We start from the raw sequence: 18,788 nt of genomic DNA, 5'->3' as shown, positions 1-18,788 counted from the left end.
TTCACATTATCCTCCATCATGTTCCATCACAAGTGATTAGATATGGTTCCCCATGCTACAGCAAGACCTCACTGCCTATCCACTCCACATGCAATCGTTTGCATCTACCAATCCCAAACTCTGTCCATCCCACTCCCTCCACCTCCCCCTTGGCAACCACAAGTCTGAGCTCCACATCCGTGAGTTTGTTTCTTTTCTGCAGATAGGTTCATTTGTGCCATGTGTTAGGTTCCAGATATAAGTGATATTATATGGTATTTGTCTTTCTCTTTCTTACTTCACTTAGTATGAGAGTCATTTTTGTGTCTTCCTGGTCAGACCTAGGATCTGGGACTGGGGGAGGGGTGCTGAGCCCCTTGGTGAGTTCTCTCTGCCCGGGGTGCTGGCATTTTGCTCCCCTTTTCCTGGTCCTCCTTCAGATGCTTGAGCCATCTTCTCCCACACCTTCCTCTGGTCTCTGAGGAAGGGATGCTGGACCTGCTGCTCACCTGCCGGGCCCCTTGGGTTCCCAATTGGCTTCTTTGAATTTCTCCATGAGAAACATGAGGATGTTGGTCTAGAAGGTGTCCAAGTTCCCTTCCTGAATTTGCTAACAAGGATGATTAATAGAAAAACCTATCCATTATCTCTGGAAGCAATTTGGCTCTGAATTGTTCTAGAGAGGGCATTGCAACCAAAGGGGCCTAAGACATTGATTCAACACAAGTCACCTATGATTCCAGTTTAATGAAATGTCCCCAGTAGACAAATCTATAGATCCAAGAAGGAGATTAAAGGTTGCACAATTCTGTGAGTATATTTTAAAAACTCCTCTGTATTGTGTACTTTATTTCTTCTTTTTTTTTTCTTTTCTTTTCCTTCTTTCTTTCTTTCTTTTTTTTTTTTTTTTTGGCCACCCTGCAGCATATGGAGTTCCTGGCCCAGAGATCAGATCCAAGTTGCAACTATGCTGCAGTTGTGGTGACACTGGATCCTTAACTCACTGGGTAGGGCCAGGGATCAAACCTGCATCCTAGCACTGCAGAGACATGGATTGTGTACTTTAAAAGGCTGAATGTTATGGTGTGCTGCTTGGATCTCAATGAAAAAAAAAAAATCTAAATCCCGGAGGAAACAAAGACTGTGCCTGCTGTTAACATCTTCGGAGGGATGAGATTTTAAACTGAATCAAGAATGATGGCGTTCCCCTTGTGGCGCAGTGGTTAACAAATCTGACTAGGAACCATGAGGTTGCCGGTTCAATCCCTGGACTTGCTCAGTGCGTTAAGAATCCGGCATTGCCGTGAGCTGTGGTGTAGGTCGCAGATGTGGCTTGGATCCCGCGTTGCTGTGGCTCTGGCGTAGGCCAGTGGCTACAGCTCTGATTGGACCCCTATCCTGGGAAACTCCATATGCCCCGGGAGCAGCCCTAGAAAAGACAAAAAGGCAAAAAAAAGAATGAGATATTATTGTTTAAAAAGTGACATTTTGAAAACAACAGCACCCAAAGGAGCTTCGGGAAAGTAACCACATGATGGCAGGCATAGATGACCCAGTGGAAGGGTTGAAAGTCATGGTTGAGGAATTCTATCAGAAAATAGAGCAAAATGACAAAAAGCGAAGAAAGGGAGAAAATGTAAGAAAGTTGAGGCCCAGTCCAAGAGGTGCAATGTCCAGAGAGAAGGAGTTCCAGGAGGAGGGAATAGGAAAGAACATGAGAAGTCTTGAAAACACAACTCAAGAAGCTTCCAGGAAGGAAAGGTACCAGCTTGCAGGTTGAAAGGGCCCAGTACAATGGGTAAAAGTAGACCCCCCATTCAGGCCAAGTGTTGTGAAATTTCAGAACAACCAAGGCAAAAGAAGATTCTACAAGCTTCCAGGGAGTGAGAAAAAAAAACAAAAAAAGGCATCATGTAAAGAATCGAGGCTGAGAATGGCTTCAGGCTTCCCAGCAGATCATAGAATGTTCTGGAGGAAGATGTTCTTGGACCAGGAATTCTATACCCACTGAAACTACCAATCAAGGGCAAGGGCAGAATAAAGATTATTTTCAGAAATTTGGGGCCGCCATCACACATCATGAATTAAATATTCCTCCTGGAATAAGGGTAGAGCTTAAAGATGGTCCTGAAGGAAAAGAGTGAGAAACACAGTGAAGCCAATAACACCAGGAGCCAGGGTTGACACAGCACACAAGGTGCCTCTTTCAGATGGTCGGCAAATGTCAAGCCCACTGCGGAGGAGGCAGACGAGAAGAGGGTGGAAATGGGAGGGCAGGTGAGAGGAGCAGGCAGTGAGCAGCAGATGTGAGGACCTCTGCGCCTTCCCCAACGTCATCTCAGGATGGGACCCCAGCTCTGCAGAATCCGAAGAGCTTTCAGCAGGAGCCCCCTCTGGCCCTGGGAGACCTTATGTGGGTGTCTTCTTCTGTTCCAGCCACCACGGCAAAACACCACGGGATAGGTGGTTTGAACAACGCAAGTGTATTTTCTCCGTTCTAAAGGCTGGGTTCCTAGATCAAGGTGTTGGGGGCTTTGGTGTCTCCTGAGACCCCTGTCCTTGGCTTATGATTGCTCTCTTCTCCTTGTATCCTCACTTAGTCATCCCTTTGTGTATGTCTGTGTCCTAAGCACCTTTTCTTTTTTTTTCTATTTTTAGTTTTTATTTATTTTTTAATAGTAATTTCCCCAATACAATTTTTTTTCTACTGTACAGCATCATGACCCAGTTACACATACTTGTACACATTCTATTTTCTCACATTATATTTTTAGTTTTTAAAGGAAACTCCATACTGTTTTCCCCAGTGGCTGCACCAATTCACATTCCCACCAACAGTGTATGAAGGTTCCCTTTTCTCCACACCCTCTCCAACAATTATTATTTGTTGGCTTTTAAATGATGGCTATTCCGACTGGTGTGAGGTGATACTTCATTATAATTTTTTTTTCCCACTGTAAAGCAAGGGGATCAAGTTATCCTTACATGTATACATTACAATTACATTTTTCCCCCACCCTTTGTTCATTGCAACATGAGTATCTAGACAAAGTTCTCACTGCTTTTCAGCAGAATCTCCTTATAAATCTATTCTAAGTTGTGTCTGATAAGCCCAAGCTCCCGATCCCTCCCACTCCCTCCCCCTCCCATCAGGCAGCCACAAGTCTCTTCTCCAAGTCCATGATTTTCTTTTCTGAGGAGATGTTCATTTGTGCTGGATATTAGATTCCAGTTATAAGTGATATCATATGGTATTTGTCTTGTCTTTCTGGCTCATTTCACTCAGGATGAGATTCTCTAGTTCCACCCATGTTACTGCAAATGGCATTATGTCATTCTTTTTTATGGCTGAGTAGTATTCCATTGTGTATATATACCACATCTTCCGAATCCAGTCATCTGTCGATGGACATTGGGGTTGTTTCCATGTCCTGGCTATTGTGAATAGTGCTGCTAAGCACTTTTTCTAATAGAGACTCCGCCATGTTAAATTAGGACACACTCGAATGGCCTCGTTTTAATGTCTTCACGTCTTTGCAGATCCTATCTTCAAATAAGGTCAGTTCTGAGGACTGGGGGTTAGGACTTCAGTGCATGAATTTCGAAGAGATAAAATTGAGGCTGGGCAGACAACCTTCACACCCTCAATTCCTCCCACTAATGTGGACAAAATAACAATGCCAAGTGCTCAGAGATCTTGGAGAATCCATTGGATAAAATGTGTAAAATACATTGTTCAAAGTTAAAGCACCAAACACACCTCAAGTATTATTTCTGTAAGTCGAGGACCCATTTTATGTGTTGCTTAATCTTATTAAAGATAAATTGCTAGAACTGCTCCCCACTTTTCATCAAAACCCACATGAGCAGGGTTTTATCTCAAACTGTTTTTCCATCACGCCATCTCATGGTTTGTTGCTTCGATCTGATAGAGCCAGATCGTTCAGAGCAGCAGTTTCCCTCGAATGGCTGGCTGGGGTCTGGCCGGGTTCCGTCCAGCACAGAGTAAGAAGCAGACTTTCCGCCCCATAGTTCCTTCTCCTCGCTACTCTCCCAGGAGCTTCTCTCCCTTGAAAAATGGGCTTCTTGTTTAATATAAACAGAAGTACACATGAACGTGTGAGTTTTATTGCAGTTTTGAAACAAGGTTCCTGTTTTTGTTTTGGTCCAACTTGCCACTTTATTGTGGACGATGAAAGGGGACCCCTTTGCTTAGAAGTAAAGCGGCCGCCCTGTCTCGCCTCCAGGGACTCCTGCATAACGTGGTGTTTAAGGATGAGTTATTAGAGTCAGAAGCATTTGTGGGACAGTGTGGGTGGAAAGATCACCTTCTAATGAGAAAGAGAGTCTAAGCTGGTTGGCATTGGTGGGAGCTGTTTACATGCAAACCTGACACCCAACCAAACGGATGGAGTGAAACCTTCCAAACCCTCAAATATCATTTTACAGAGCTGCAGTCAGTAAATATCAGATAAGCACGGACACCTGTGGGAAGGCCCTGGAAACTCCTGACTGGGCAGACAGAGGTTGCTGAAGGGTATGTATGGGAGGGGGAGGTGCTCCAGAAAATTCCAGAAACTTCCAGAAATTGCTGGTCAGTCAGGTTAAAGGAATGGCGGCATCCTGAAAAGGTTTTCTATGGTTTAACAAAACTGTATCAGTCAGGCCTAAGAGCTGCTGAGGGCACTCCGACGTGAGACAGACACTGTCACTGCTGTCAGGGGGTTGCCAGGGTGTGTGTGTGTGTGTGTGTGTGTGTGTGTGGCCTCAGAAAGAAAGCACAGTCATGATGCTTCTTCTGATCATAAAACAGGGCACGGTGGAACGTGTAATTTTGTTCAAGGTTGTTCTTACTACCCCTTTCTCCTGGTCAATCTTTACCTCCTTGAACTGTCTTTTTTTCTTCAGAGCAAATGGAACATTATGTTACATTACACATCCATTTGTTTATCATACTGGGCGTCTCTGTCTCTCTCCAGGCTGTAAATTCCACCAGGACCTGCTCTTTCCTTTATTCCCAGCACTTGGGATGGCACCTGGTCTATTTAGGCATCATAAATGCATGTTGAGTGAACAAATGCTAAACAGATGGACAAGCACGAGGTGGGAGGGAGAGACTGAAGCCCCTCGAAGGCAGAGGACACGAGTTTCCGGGATCCCCCACCCACAAGGGTGAGGGAACTGGGGATTCTAGCTCCACTAAATGGTGGAAGGCTGGGGCTGAAAAATGAAGCCCTGCATCTTTATTTCACACTATGGTAGATAAAATATTGTATAAATATCCTCATGTATAAAATATTGTGATGTATAAAATATCATAAAATTGTTTTCCATCTTTTTGTTGGCTAAGTGATACACTGAAACCCCATGGGACTGGGAATGGGGTGTGAACAACAGAGCAAGTCCAATGAGCACGTAGTTTATAAGAAATAGTCCCTTGTAAACCAGCTATAATGGAAAAAATAAAAATATTTCTAAAAAGAGAAATAGTACCACGAGCAATTGAGGAAATGGGTATTGAAGGGAAAAAACTAGCTTTTCACCTGTGACATTCACAAGAAAAACAAACAAAAAAAGTCATGCTATTCCTCAATCCTGGAGAGGATATGAGGATATGGAAGACAAAATATTCAGAGTCAGATAATAGTACTCAAGTATTAATGTTGGTTGCTTTATGGTGATGGGATTATGGGTGACACGTCTCTTTGTTTAGCCTTTTAAAATTGTTTCATTTATTTGTTTGTTTATTTATTTATTTATGGCCACACTGCGGCACATAGAAGTTCCCAGACCATGGATTGAATGTAAGCTACAGCTGCAACCTATGTCACAGCTGCGGCAATGCCAGATCCTTTAACCCACTATACTGAGCTGGGGATTGAACCTGTGTCCTGGTGCTGCAGAGACACTGCCAATCCTGTTGCACCCCAGCAGTCAGATTCTTAACCCACTGCAGCACAGCGGGAACTCCAGAACTGTTTTATTTTATAGACACACGCACATATTCATAAACACATACAACTTCACTGCCTTATAGGAATTCCAGCAGGGTCTGTGGCAGGGCAAGGGGTTGGCTGTCCACACAGGTGAACATAGATGGTTTAAAGGAAGAATGGAGGTGGGAGGGCATCAGAAAATTTCCCATTGCTTCTACCTCCTTAAAAGCAATGTGGTTAGGATATGATGATGAAAGAATGAGAAGATTTCTGTGGCTTGTGGAACCTGTCATTATTCTGTGGGAACTCTCGGAACTTGGGCTTCTTGAGAGTTCATGAACTTGTCGGAACATTCATGGAGGGAGATATTATCCCATAATTAAGAAAGATACCATGAATGTAAGCTGGTACAGCCACTATGGAGAACAGTATGGAGGTACCTTAGAACTACTTATACATAGAACTACTCTTGGGCAATATGACCCATGACTACTCTTGGGCAATATGACCCTTATACATAGAACTACTCTTGGGCAATATGACCCAGTAATCCCACTCTTGGGCATATATCCAGACAAAACTTTCCTTAAAAAAGTCACATGCACCTGCATGTTCATTGCAGCACCATTCACAATAGCCAAGACATGGAAACAACCCAAATGTCCATTGACAGATGAGTGGATTAGGAAGATGTGGTATATATACACAATGGAATACTATTCAGCCATAAAAAGAATGACATAATGCCATTTGCAGCAACATGGATGGATCTAGAGACTCTCATACTGAGTGAAATAAGTCAGAAAGAGAAAGACAAAAAACTGGAATCTAATATACAGCACAAATGAACCTTTTCACAGAAAAGAAAATCATAGACTTGGAGAATAGACTTGTGGCTGCCTGAGGGGAGAGGGAGGGAGTGGGAGGGATAGGGAACTTGGGGGTAACAGATGCAAACTATTGCTCTTGGAATGGATTTACAATGAGATCCTGCTGTGTAGCATTGAGAACTATGTCTAGACACTTAGATCACAACAAAACAATGGGAGGAAAAAGTATGTATACATGTATGTGTAACTTGGTCCCCATGCTGTACAGCAGAAAAACAAACAAATACACCAAAAAATAATAAATAAATAAATAAATAAATAAATAAAAATTTACTCAGGTCTGTTGGAACAATATATCCCAGCTCATAGTTTAAGGTCAAGAGAGAAACTTGATTTCGCTTTTTTCTAGCGCGATTCTTTTTCTCATGTAATACTATAGGACTTTTATCTGCCTATGTTTTCTACAGGCCTCTCGTCCCATCTCTTTGTAGATTACCCAAATATTTAAAAAAGATATTATGTTTGAGGTTACTGGAAAAAATCAATAACTTTATTCATGTAATAGTCTTTGCATCTTTGAACGTTGAGCTAATGAAAACAAATTATTTTATACAATTAAAAAAAAAGAAAGAAAGATACCATGAAAGCGCCACCTGACAGTAATACGAGCTGTAGGGAAAGCAGCATAACGCCTGTAAATACGGATAAAAGGGTTAAAGATCAGATCCTAAGGAACAGAGTGGCAGAAGATGGGCAGGAGGTAGGGGAACGTTGCAGAATGCTCATGTTTCTGGACACTTGGGGAAACCCATTTTCAGACTAGCTCCCAACTCAGAAGTGTCTTTTTTAAGCCAAAAGCGTGGATTGGAGAACCTTCCTCTTGCTATTGAATTCTAACAAAGACTAGGCTCAGGATTTCTCTATCCAAAGACAAGCCCTTTCTCTTACTCTAAGCCTGTATGGAAAAGAGCAAACTTTCACGAATATCAATTAATAAAGTCTTTGGAGTGAATTATGAGCAATTACATTAGCATAATCTAGACAAATCTGTAAACCTTTAAGTAGAAAGGTAAGCAATACCATGCAGAAAAGCATAGGACCAGAAGGATCTAGGGAAAGCCAAAAAAAAAAAAAAAAAAGCCAAAGATAGTGGGGAAAAAAGATCTCTATAACCTGGAAAAAGCAGAATCTGGGTTGGATCAATGTTAGTCTCATAATCTCACTAGCAAAGACTTCCTGTGAGTCCCTTAGAAAGCAGGGCCTGTAAGGGTCCATCTCAATCCAACAACACAATTTTACAGTTATCGTAGCTGCTTATCCTCAAGTTGATGCACAGGAAAATGTACGTAACTCTTCAGAACATAGAGTCTATCATCAACACATTATTGTGCCACTAAAACAAGCAGTCCCCCCCCCAACACACACGCATGGGGTTAAGTTTAGAAGACTAATAGTATGTCGTAATGCTTGGCTAGTTTAATTCCAGATAGCAAGAAATCCTGAAAGCAATTTTTAAAAAATCTTCTTGAGAGCATCAAAAAGCCAACAAAATAGTCAGGGCTTACCAGGCTGGGGTGCAGGGGAGGATGAAATCCCAAGATGGTAGCCTGGGTCTCAGGCTGCCTTTTTTTTTTTTTTTTCTGATTCTTGCAATGGCATCAGAAAGGCAGAGAGGCTGAGCCTCATGGGGATGAAATTATGGAAGCCAGGGTTTGGCAAGAGAGGAAAGGAAGTACTAAAATTAAGAAGGAATGAGTCACATGTCTGTATAATAAACACTTAATAGAATAAATTAACAAAGTCAAAGTTCTTTAGAAAAAATTATGAAATTGATAAATCTCTGGCAAGACAGATTAAGGGGAAAGAAAATGCAGAAGAGAAAATACCAGTTCTAAGAATTAGAAAGGCATTAGCACTACAATGTACAGTATAGTAAATGGATATAATGGCTAACTTTCCTGCAAAAAATTTAAAAATTAAGGTAATAATATAGACAAATTCAGAGTTCCCATTGTGGCTCAGAAGGTTAAGAATCCGACTAGTATCCATGAGGATGTGGGTTTGATCCCTGGTCTCACTCAGTGGGTTAAGGATGTGGCGTTGCTGCGAGCTGTGGTGTAAGTTGCAGATGTGGCTCGGGTCCCGAGCTGCTGTGGTTGTGGGGTGGGCTGGCAGCTGCAGCTCCTATTTGAACTCTAGCCTCGGAACTTCCATATGCTTCAGGTGGGGGCCTCTAAAAAGAAAAAAAAAAATGACAAATCCCTGGAAAATACAATCTACCAAAATAGCATTTAAAATAAGAAAAGGAGGTCCTGTCATGGCTCAGTGGTAATGAATCCAACTAGTATCCATGAGGGCGTGGGTTCGATCCCTGGCCTTGCTCAGTGGGTTTAGGGTCCGGCGTTGCTGTGAGCTGTGGTGTAGTTTGCAGCTGTGGCATAGGTTGCAGATGTGGCGTAGGCTGTGGCTGTGGTGTAGGCTGGCGGCTATAGCTCTGATTCGACCCCTAACCTGGGAACTTCCATATGCCACAGGTGCGGCCCTAAAAAAAAGACAAAAAAATTAAAAAAAATAAAAGTAAAAGAAGAAACGTCAAATAGTCTAACAACTATTAAAATAATTGAATCCAGAATTTAATGCTGGCTACCTATCCCCTGCTCCACCAAACACACACACACATACAAATCCTTAGGATCAAAGGGCTTCACTGGAATCTAAAAAATATTTAAGAAAGGAATATCCCTAAAATTACAAAAACTCTTCCAAAAAGTAGAAAAAAACAAAACCATTTCTCAACCATTCACAAGAGCAGAAAACCTGACAAAGACATTACAGGAAAGAAAAATTACAGGCCAACCTCATGACTGCAATATAGATGCAAAAATCCAAAACCAAATCTTAACGAGTCAAATTCAATAATATAAAAATAAGATAGTACATGATGACCAAGTTGGGTTTAATAAAGGAATATAAGATGGGAAAGAAACACTTGAAAAAAACTTCATTGTAAATTTACCACATAAACAAAATAAAGGAGAAAATAATAAGATCTCAGTAGATGCAGGGAAAGCATTTTATAGAATCCAACATCCATTCATGAGAACAAATCTTAACCTACCAGGAATAGATAGGAACTTCCTTAATTTGTCCATTGATATCTATAGGAAACCTATAAAGAAATCTCATGTTATGTTACGGCATTGAAAGCTTTACCTTGAAAGCATCAACAAGGCAATCTGCTATTACTACTTCTATTCTCCACTCACTGGAGGTCGTAGCCTGTGCAGTAAGACAAGAAAAAGAAACACAAGACAAAAGGTTAGTAAGGGAATAAATCAAATGGTCACTATTCCCAAATAATATAATTATCCACATAGAGAATCAAAAAATGAATTAGAATTTAGACATATCGTTAGCAACACTGCCTGATATGAAGTATATATATAAAACTCAAGTTACCCAGTTGAAAAATGAACACGATTTGAAGCTGCTTGTGCAGAAAGGATATTCAAATGTCCAGTAAATATAGAAAAAGATGCTCAAGTTCATTAGTTTTTTTTTTTTTGTTTTTTTTTGTTTTGTTTTTTTGTCTTTTTAAGGCCATGCAGCATACAGAGGTTCCCAGGCCAAGGGTCCAATCAGAGCTGTAGCTGCCAGCCTACACCACAGCCACAGCAACGCCAGATCCAAGGTGTATCTGCAACCTATACCACAGCTCCTGGCAACACCAGATCCTTAACCCACCGAGGGAGGCCAGGGATGGAACCTGCATCCTCATGGATAACAGTAAGATTAGTTTCCGCTAAGCCACGATAGGAACATCCTCAAGTTCATTAGTAATAAAAAATACAAGTTACAAACACATTGAAATTTGCAACATGCTCCATCAGCGTGGCCAAAATTAAAGAGAGGGACCACATCAAGAATTTGTGAAGATGGAGTTCCCATCGTGGCGCAGTGGTTAATGAATCCGACTAGGAACCATGAGGTTGCGGGTTAGTTCCCTGGCCTCGCTCAGTGGGTTAAGGATCCGGTGTTGCTGTGAGCTGTGGTATAGGTCACAGATGTGGCTCAGATCCCGCATTGCTGTGGCTCTGGCGTAGGCTGGTGGCTACAGCTCTGACTGGACCCCTAGCCTGGGAACCTCCACATGCTGCGGGAGCAGCCCTAGAAAAGACCAAAAAAAAAAAAAAAAAGAATTGGTGAAGATGGGGAACAAAGGAAACCCTCTTTCATACACTGCAGTGCAGATAACCAACAAAGCAGTCTGATGTCGGCTGCCAAAGTGAACACGTACATATGCCTTCTTTTTTAGCAGTTCTACTCCTAGGTGGATGCCCAGAAGAAAAACCTGTCTATCTATACCAAAAAACTCAACCATAGTACTATTTGTGCTATCTTTAGATTGGAAGCAACCCAACTGTCCACCAACAATAGAATGGATTCACAAAAATGTTATTTTCATATGATCAGCTGCTATATAGCAGTGAGAATAACTAAACTACAGTTATAAGAACATGAATAGCTCTCACAAACATAATGACAAGCAAAAGAAGTCAGGTGCTCGTGAAAATAGACGGTAGAATTCCACTGACCAAGAGTATAAAAAACAGGCAGACGTTAACTGCAGTGTTGAAGGAGCCTTGCTTAGGTGGTAAAACTGTAGAAGAGCAAGAAAATGTTTAGCAAGAGTCAGGAAAGGGTAATGGTAGCCATTGGTGGGCAGGAGGGGATGCTACATCTACTGAGTGCTCCCAATGCCTTTTCTTGACCTTGGCATTGTTAACAGGTGTGTGTGTGTGCGTGTGTGTTTATGACACTCATTGAGCTGTTCGTTTCTTATTTGCACACTTTGCTGTATGTGTAGTGTATTTAACATGAAAAACCATAGCGCAATCTCTCTATGTTTTAAAAATACAAAGTTAAGTGGCAGGGGGAGGGATGGATTGGGGGTTTGGGACTGGTATATGCACACTGAGGTACAGGTAGTGATTGCCCAACAGGCACCTGTCATATAGCACAGAGAACTCTACCCAATATTCTGTGATAATCTTTGTGGGAAAAGAATACGAAAGAGAATGGATGTGTGAACCTATACAACTGAGTCACTTTGTTGTATATCAGAAATGATTACAACATTGTAAATCAACTATACTGCAATCAAACTTTCAAAACAAAGTGAATAAAAATACAAAGTTATTTGGGTCTATTATTGGCAATGTTTAGGTATCCTAGTGAAGATAACCAGATAATCTATACCTAGGTGCCGTGGTGAGGCTCGATTCCACCTGTGTGTGCTAGTTACTATGTAACCATGGTGAGAACGGGGGAGAGTGCTCATTGGTCAGAAGAAGGGAGGATAACCAATCATGATGATTCTTATGTTCTCAGAGCAATGCTTTTTTGCACTAAACAAAACAGGAACGTCAGAGATAAAACGCTTCCCACATGCCTTAACATTTCGCCTGGTCTCAAGAAACAGCGGTGCTTCTGTAAGCCAGTACTGCCACAGCTCAGAGGGCCCTTGAGAGAGATTTTGAGGGCTAGTCACTGCGTCCAAGGCTAACGGACAAAAGATACACATTCTATGAGTCACTGAATCCATTCAGCAGGAACCCAGTATACAGCCTCTTTGGCAAATGGAGATTCAATATTCAGAGCAAATCTCTGTGGGGTTCTCTTGCATGTGGAGGTGACAGACCCCAGGAGAGGAGAGCCCTCTCACTGCAGTGTTGGCGATGATAGACTCAGACTATGGTGATTGAGCGGACTAACAATGCTGGCATCGCAATCCAGATCTTGGACCAATGGTTCATTATGATAAACTTGCATGTGATGAAGCTACATCGGTGTGGTACTTTGTAGCCTATGCAATGTGTTTTCAACCCTGCTGGGTAGATACATCTGCTGTTATTTCTCGCATCGGCCACACAAGGAAACCAAAACTTGGGGAGATTAACTGGTTTGCCCAGGGTTACCTAGCTGGTACTGGGATCAAGTCCTCAGCATTTCAAGTTAGCACTGGCCCCCTTGGATCAGTGCATCTGAATGGATGATCTTTGAAGTTACTCCTAGGGAATGAGAAATCTGTAACAGTGGGAAAATAATAACTCATACACATACCACCATTTTTGTGTGTATGTGTTTACTGCCTGGAATAAAAGACGCAATCTTTTAATGCTGCTAATGAATTCACAGTGCCTTTTGCCATTCTGCTTCTTCATTAATTAAGTAGCTTCACAAATATTGACTGAGCACCTTCAGTGTGTCAGGTGTTTTTCTAGAAGCTGAGGATACAGACGTGAATAAGACAGAAAAAGTTCCTGTCCACTTAAAAGAGTTTATTTTCCTGTGAGAAAGACCACGCACGAATCAAGAAGTCATGTAGCTGAGGGCGTATGAAGTGTTGTGAAGAAAATAAAGCAGCGTGAAGGGGCGAGCATGATGGTGGTGGAGGGGAGGCTGCGGGGACGCCCCCCTCCAGAAAGCTGAGAAGGCCCCAGGGCTCCACAAAGCCTGTCCCAGCAGCAGCAGCAGCAAGAAGCGTGGGAAGATCACTTTATAAAGTCAACTCCACTCACAAGATGTTGGATCTCCACAAGTCCTAGATGTTGGGGGGGAGGGCTCACTGGGGAAGCAGTTTTTGCCAAAGGAAGGTGACCATTGTCTTTCAGAGAGAAAGACAAAGGTCATATGACAGGCCTTAATGTGAGATCTGAAAAAAAATACAAAGGAGCTTATATACAAAACAGAAATAGACACACAGACAAAGAAAACAAATTCATGTTACCAAGGGCGGGAGGGGTAAACTAGGAGTTTGAGATTAACATACACTATTACCACATGTAAAACAGATAAACAACAAAGACCTACTCCACAGCACAGGGAGCTGTACTCAATATGTTGTGGGAGTTCCCAACTCGGCTCAGTGGTAATGAACCTGACTGGTATCCCTGAGGACATGGGTTTGATCCCTGGCCTCGCTCAGTGGGTAAAGGATCCTGCATTGCTGTGGCTGTGCTGTAGGACGGCAGCTATAGCTCTCCTTCAACCCCTAGGCTGGGGCCTTCCACATGACTCAGGTGCGGCCCTAAAAAGATTAAAAAAAAAAAAAAGGTAATAACCTATAATGGAAAATAATCTGAAAATAATACATATATGTATAACGGAAGCACTTTGCTATACACCTGAAACTAACATGACATTGTAAATCAACTATATTTGAATTTTTTTAAAAAAGGAAAAAAAGGCAGGTGGTAAAAAGCAATTAAGAGCATTTTTTTTTCCATTGATCTAACTGAAATTATTTTACGGCTTGAAGAGCCTGTGATATGCATTTAGTAAAACAGAGGGCAGTATATGGAATAAAATGACAGTATTTTTAAAGCACAGAAAGTTCTCAAAGAAAATTATCTTGTCTGGCCTTGTCACTGCCATGGCTCAGGTCGCATGTATGGAGTGGGTTTGATTCCTGGCCCCAGAACTTTTGCATGCTGTGGGCACAGCCAAAAACCAAAACCAAAAACAAACCCAAAACACCCCAAACCCCAAAACAAACCAAAAAATCCTGGGACTGGAAAATCAAGGTGCAACACAAGCATAACACCTCCTGGGAAAGGAAACACAATATTGAAAACAGAAACAAGAACTAAAACCAAAAAGAAAAAAAAGAAACTTATCTTGGATGCTGTTAACAATTACTGATTCGGGGGACACCACGTCATAGTTCTAAATTTAAGACTCCGTGTGTGCTGAAACCCCAAACCAACAACAACAAAAATCCTGCCTAACAAAAGGTCAACACTTGAAATATTTGCCTTTCTTGCCCAGAGAACTCTCACTTGGCCACGACATTGATGATGCCTGCGACACCCAACGGGGCTTGGCAGGTTTCACGTGGCTTGGCAGGTTTCACATGGCAGAGGCCAAAAGAGGAACTGCCCTCCCCCAAGATGTTATCAAAGCAACAGATACATTTTAATCTTGTTTAGGAACAATCAAGGATGGGTCATCTTTGCTTTCTGCAAAAGATTTCTCCCAGCCAGAATTTTCTCCAATTCCATAATAAACAACGGATGTCTCATACTTCAGATTATTTCCACATTTGTTGTACAAGTTATAGCTTGCCTTCGAACTTAAAGCACATGCAGCTGGAAACTGGAAACAGAATGTTCTTGAGATTTGGGAACTCTGTGTACCTTGCCTTCTTCTTCTTCTTTTTAATGTTATAGAGCTTGCCTAAATGAATTTAGCCCAGACCTTAACCAATTTAAGAAAATGATAAGGTGAGCATAGCATTAAAAAGACTTGAGCAAGAGAATTAAGGGGATGAGATGATATTACACTTGTAGGAAGATCAACTTGATTTCCAACCACCCCCAACAAAGTTTTCGGAAACTGTCTGCTGTGGTGAAGGCAGAGACGGGCCATCTCCATTTTCCGCAGATGTGATGCGAGCTGCCTGCGTGGTCGTGAGCCCAGCCGGCAGGTCCCCAAGGGGGTCACCTGCTCCTTCTCCTCTGTCAGCTTTCCTCCCTGGCCAGAATGGCCCTGCCAAATCCACTGCCCAGCAGCTTGCCCCAAAATGAAGTAAATTCTTTTTTCCCAGAGATATTAGCACCAGAATTGCCGTGGAAAACACTGAGTCCCCTGTGGGCCACTGCGAGTTGAATACTGGGTGTGGTTTCCCACTTTGCCCAGGAGGCCAAGCTATCCCTGGGGGCCTCTCAGAAAGCAGCCTCTTCCTGGGGGAGGTGGAGGTTTGTCCAGGCCTGATCTCTCCAGGCCAGCGGTGTCCTGTACCCCATCTAGCCTTTCCGACTTGCTGGGGTGACAGCACAGACGTGGAGGACATCGTCCTGAGACAGGCTGGGACCTGGGATCCTTTGCTGCAGGGACCTGGACAAACAAGTGCTTGTCTCCTGGACCATCAAAATACAAAGACACTATGAGGGACTTAAAACAACAACAATAGCAAACCTGTGTGCACGCACACTTGGGACAAGTTATGGATGAACGAGAAAACCCCCAACTGCCACGTCTGCAGAGCCAGGAGCAAAAAAAGCGGACTACTACGCATGCCCTCTGCACACAGCACCGCCAAAGGGGTGGACAAACCACCTAAGCCATCCCTCTGGCCCGCCCCCTGGACCCGTTTCCCCCCCCCAAACACTCTCACCCCACACAAGGAACCAGCTCACCCTCCCCTTGAGGAGAGAGCAAGGGAAAGTGTTCCTTGTTTTCCTGCCTGCTGCTGCAGCAGGGCCCTAGTAAAAGCCTTGCCTGCATCTCTGGTCTGGCCTTGTACCAATTTCTATTAATTACAGAAGACAAGGACCCCTTAGTCAGTAACAATGGTGGGCGTAAGGAGAGCCCCCTTGAGAAAAGCACTTCTCCGCTTCAGGGCGGGCCTTGCGGGGCAGGAGTGGGGTGGGGGTGGTTATCTGTGTGAGCATCACCTGAGGAAGCCCAGACTGGGGGAGGGGGAGGAGGGAAGTGGCCACCCAACTGTGGGAGAGGAAAGGGATGCTGCAGAGCCTGTCGCAGTCCACAGCCCAAGGTCACTTACGTGATGTCTCAGATGCTGAGTGGGCGCCCTGTCCCTGCCCTCAACCCTCGGACCCACCACGGTGCCCAGCCCACGGAAGATGCAATAAAATCCAAGTTCCTACCCTCCCTACCTTCCCTAATACCACTCCTTTGGCTTGGCGGGGTCTGAAGTGGCCCCCAACAAGGATCGCTTTCCCTCCCCATTGGGGAGGAGGTTGGAAAGAGGAACCGCATGGCAACTTAATTCTCGCCAGGTTGTCAGTATTGAATCTGGTGGCTTGCCTTCCAAGAGTCATTTTCTTTTCTTTCTTTCTTTTCTTTTTTTTTGGTCTTTTTGCCTTTTCTAGGGTCGTTCCCACGGCATATGGAGGTTCCCAGGCTAGCGGTCGAATCAGATCTGTAGCCGCAGTACAGCCACAGCAGCGTGGGATCCGAGCAGCGGCTGCGACCTACACCACAGCTCACGGCCACGCCGGATCCTTAACCCACTGAGCAAGGCCAGGGATCAAACCCGCAACCTCATGGCTCCTAGTCGGATTCGTTAACCATTGAGCCACCACGGGAACTCCCAAGAGTCATTTTCAAAGACGGCTCAGTGGATGCGCAGATGCCATTCTGCTAACGCGCAGGACAAGGCTTGGCAGACAGCGGGGGAAGCACGGAGCAGAGAGGAGCCGTGACGGCCAAGGGCAGTGTGGGCTCCCAACACACCACCTTCCTTTCTGAGATTCTTGGAGACGGACTCCCTCCCAGAGTGGCGGTGTGGGTGGGATGCTGCTCACAGAGATGCTGTGCTGTGAGATGCTCCCGTTCAGGTGGAGGCGGAGCGATACTGGCACAGATGGACAAGGGAGATGTAAGTGGGGTCCCTGCTCTGCTGCTGCTGCTGCTGCTGCTGCTGCTGCAGTGAAAATCCCCCCAACTGGCTTGAATCCCAATGGATGTGCATTAGTGTCGCCCCCTCCCCACCACCACCACCAGGGACTTACAGATGCTCGGTGCCAGCCTCCTGTGGGACAGATCAAGATTGCGCCTAGTCAGGAGACATCAGTTGCCATTTCCCTGCGGATGGATTTGCTTGGGTCTGGCGTTTGCGGCCATGGTTGCCACCGTCCGGCTCCTGGGAGAATCAGCAAACGGCTCTTGCAAAGGAGATGGAGGGAGAGTGGGATGCAAGGATCTGGCCGAGGAGAACTGAGTTTGGAATTGATGCGATGGGCTGGACGGATTTTGAGGAGACCGATGGCAAGCATGATGGGAGCAGGGGAAAGATGAGAGAGAGGTGGAAGGAATAATTCGAAAGATTTGGAGAGGAAGGAGCAGCAGGACCCAAGTGGTACCTTGCAGGCTTTCAAGAAATTTGATGAAAGGAAAACAGGTCTAGAAAGAGATGAGAGAAACACAGAGCAAGGATAATAGGCAGATGCTTGAAAAAGTGCTCTTGGCTCGGTACCCTCATCTGGTTCTCACCCATCCAGCACTTAGTCCCACACGGAGTTTCTTCACTGGTTAAGTCTGCAGATACGAAAGCTCAGATTGAGTCTATGAGCACATGTCCTTGGACTCACGGCTCCAGTGGCCCCCACGTGGCTCATGGTTCCCCTGAGAGCAGGGGACGGTCCTGTGTGTTTCTGAGGGTCTTCCTTGAGGCCCATCCCATGTTCTTACCTGTGTGACTCACCTACCGTCGTTCCTGATCCAAGCCTCTGTATTCTCAGACACGTCTAATAAGTTCCCCTCTGTGTTGGCCTGAATTCTGTCCCTGCGCCCCACTGCCGCCATCCACATGCTGATGCCCTCACCTCCAGGACCTCCAGATGTGCCTGCATTTGGAGACATGGTCTTGAAAGGAGTAAACGAGGTCATTACAGTGGCCCTGACCCAGTCCTTATGAAAAGAGGAGATGGGGTATTCCTGCTGTGGCACAACAGGATTGGGTGTCATCTCTGGAGCGCTGGGATGCAGGTTCAATTTCTGGCCCAGCACAGTGGGTTAAGGATCCAGCATTGTTGCAGCTGCAGCATAGTTCCCAACTGTGGCTCAGATCTGATCCCTGGCCTAGGAATTCCATATGTTTTGAGGTGACCAAAAAAAAAAAAAAAAAACAAACAAACAAAAAAAAAGATGGGACACACACAAGCCCATGTGAAGACATAGGAAGAAGATGGCACCTACTAACCAAGGAGAAAGGGCTCAAAAGAAACTAACCCTGCTGACCATGATCTTGGACTTCCAGCCTCCAGAACGGTGAGAAAGTAATGTCTGTTGTGTGAGCCTCCCTGTCCGTGTACTTAGTTGTGACAGTCCTCGAAGACTTCCGCAACCTGCTTCATTTTGCCCCAGCTACAGTGGCTTCTTTGCTGCTCCTCAGAAGTAGTGATTCTCCTGCCTCAGGACCTTGGCACTGGCTGTTCCCTGTGCCCATAACCCTCTCCACCCAGACTCCCCCTGGCTGACCTGCTTCCGGTTCTCACCCAGAGATCACCTTCCACGA

The sequence above is a fragment of the Sus scrofa genome, chromosome 13, assembly GCF_000003025.6.
Source record: "Sus scrofa isolate TJ Tabasco breed Duroc chromosome 13, Sscrofa11.1, whole genome shotgun sequence".
NCBI lineage: Eukaryota > Metazoa > Chordata > Mammalia > Artiodactyla > Suidae > Sus > Sus scrofa.
This window is presented reverse-complemented; position numbering follows the sequence as displayed.